Source organism: Solanum tuberosum, unplaced genomic scaffold (assembly GCF_000226075.1).
Source record: "Solanum tuberosum cultivar DM 1-3 516 R44 unplaced genomic scaffold, SolTub_3.0 scf00154, whole genome shotgun sequence".
Classification (NCBI taxonomy): domain Eukaryota; kingdom Viridiplantae; phylum Streptophyta; class Magnoliopsida; order Solanales; family Solanaceae; genus Solanum; species Solanum tuberosum.
In genome coordinates, this window is record NW_006239079.1 from 1,370,723 (window position 1) to 1,373,491 (window position 2,769).

Below are 2,769 nucleotides of genomic sequence, written 5' to 3' on the forward strand. Positions count from 1 at the left end.
TTATGGCTGTTCAAAGTTGGCCAAAAATTCACATTTTCCATACTTAGCCAAAAAAAAATTCCAGATTTTCAAATTCTTTCAAAAAATGAAAATTTCCAATTCTAGGCCCCTTCAAAGCTATTTCAAATTGTCGGATGTTACACGTGGAGTCCAATGTATACGCCCATCGAGAGGACCCAATATGCCTTGCCAGGAGTATAGAGGCATGACTGTGGCGTGATCACTAAAACTGATTCCCAACTGGGGAACTTACAAACCTACGCAAGCACGTAGTTCTAGGACTTTTGAGGGTACACTGAACCTTAGTCTAAGTCGGTGCTAAGTCTACTCCCAACTGAATACTCATGAAACTAAAATGCACTAGATACTGAATAGCTCAAAACTCACATGCTAACTGAGAATACAACATTTATATACTGAGAATATAACATTCAAAATCTGAAGCATGAATTTCTGTCTGGTTGGCCTAGCAAGTATAATTCACGAACTAGGATAAATTTACACAAGCTAGGGTTCTGAGTGCTATGCATGTATTATACTAAAATTATCAAGAAATAAGTTATTTAGATCAAAGGAACCATAATCACAATAAATCTTGAAAATCTAGAAACCCTAGGTCTGAAAAGTTTATGAGAATATGAAGAACTAACTGAATTCTAGGGACCTAATGGGTGAAAGGAACCCACTAGTGAAATCCCACATACCTGGTGACGAAATCTACAGAGAAATCCTTTGGATTTCGGGGATAAACTTCGAAGAACACTTCTGCTTGTTCCTGGGAGAAACTGGCAACTTTTCCTCTTCTTTTTGCTCTAAGTTGGGTGATTTTTGGAGAATGAGGGTTGTGGGTATTGTCTCACTAGATTATTAGGCTTAAACTGAGTAAAACAACGTAGTTTAGGCATCAAACGACATAGTTGAAGTGCCCAGTGCATAGGGGAAAAGACCAAAATGACCCTGACTTAAAAGTTGACAAAGGCCCTTCACGGTGGGACTTATGGGCCGTCATTAGAACCACTGCCCGTCAACTGGGTCATAGTTGTGGCCCTGCCAATAGGGCTCTACTGAAACAAGCGTAACTTTTTACTTCAAGCTTGGATTTTAGCAAACTCAGTGGCATTGAAAATAGGATTCAATTATCTTTAATTTGATAGGTTAAGGGCTACCTAATTCATTTTTAACTAAAAGATATGACCATTTGAAGTTGATCTAAAAGCCCTTTCTTTCCAAATAATTGTCGACCCTCACCAACGGCCAGACCTACGATCGGTAGGTCCAACCACGGACCGTACTGATCGGCTGTGGGTGGGATCAGAGACCCCTGAATCTTGGACCCCAATGGAAGGACCCCACTTACGGACCATCGTCCCACCTACGGATTGTGGGTGGTGTCATCTGTGCTGACACCATGCATGCCTGTGAACAAACTAAAATTTCTCATCTCCTTGGACCCGAGGTGTTACAACAAGAGTAGAGGTTGTCTTAGTGTTTGAGTTAGGATTTTAGGAGAAATGAAGAGTAATATCCATATATTTCATTCATTAAAACCGGATGCATGAAGGGCCATTCGCCTATGCATTTCATCAGCTTCAACGAAATGCAAAATGACCTTTCCTGTTGGATATGTGGCCATTTCCAAGCATTGGAATTACATATATGATAGATTCAATTTTTTGTCATGAATGGCAATGTTCTGTGAATCTGTGTTGAAATTAAGAGGTTACACTAAGCCCCTCATACTATTTTTTCAAGGATTAGTATTACATTATCCAGGAACCTTTACTTGAGATATAGTAATACTCCCTCGTCCAAATTTATGTGATGTAGTGTGACTTGACATGGAGTTTAAAAAGAAAGACTTTTGAAACTTATCCTATAAGATAAATCATAAATGTTTGTGTGAATATAATCATTTTATTAAGGATAAAATAAGCATTTTAAAGTTGAATTCTACTAAATATAGATATTTTGAGACTGACTAAAAAGGAAATTGGGCGTACTGTCATGGAGGAAATGAATATTTGTGCAGAATAATACAAATGTAGAACTATAAAAAATAGGGAAAAGGTAGAAGTATCCCCTAGACTATGACCGAAATCTCAGAGACTATCTTAACTAAACTAAGGTCCTATTACCCTCATGAACCCATTTTTTTGTAATTTTGTGCACCTTTTTGGCTTACGTGGCATTTAAATAACTTCCACGCGCCTCAATTGCATGGAGTCACGGAGTGTGTCACGTAAGACAAAAGGTGTACAAAATTACAAAAAAAATAAGTTCAGGCGGTAACATGACCTTAGTTTAGTTAAGGCGTGTCTATGGGATTTCGGTCATAGTCTTGGGGGTACTTATGCCTTACGAAAAATATAGTTTCAGTTTTTAGAGAAGAATAATTCAGATGTAGGACTTACCACTGGCGGATACGGTACATAAGCAGTGGTTTAACAACTTTTGCATCAGAATTACACTAAGCAGAGACAGTAACAGGGCAGCTCTCCTTTGGCGTATCAGCTGAAATATGTGATGAACATATAACCGTATGCCAATAGAGAGTAGCCCTATCACTGATTTGCTTATAAATTCAAGATTATTATTATTATTATCACTCACCGACTATTCTTTCTCATTTTTCTGCTTCTTGGTTACCTTTCAACCTTTTATAGAGCATTCCTTCTTAGTTTACGAGATGGAATAGGACAATTGAGAATTGGCATATCCTGCTATTTTTATGCCGTGTGGCCTATGGATTATTCTAGGGTCATAAAATGA

At 38.0% G+C, this 2,769-nt stretch overlaps 1 non-coding gene across 1 annotated transcript; it reads right to left on the bottom strand.

The window, feature by feature from the left end:
- Window positions 1–2,484: 2,484 nt before the first annotated feature.
- On the bottom strand, window positions 2,485–2,559 carry MIR399J (microRNA MIR399j). The gene has a single exon (NR_127269.1). It is a non-coding gene; the product is annotated as a microRNA MIR399j (primary transcript).
- Between the last annotated feature and the right edge of the window lie 210 nt (window positions 2,560–2,769).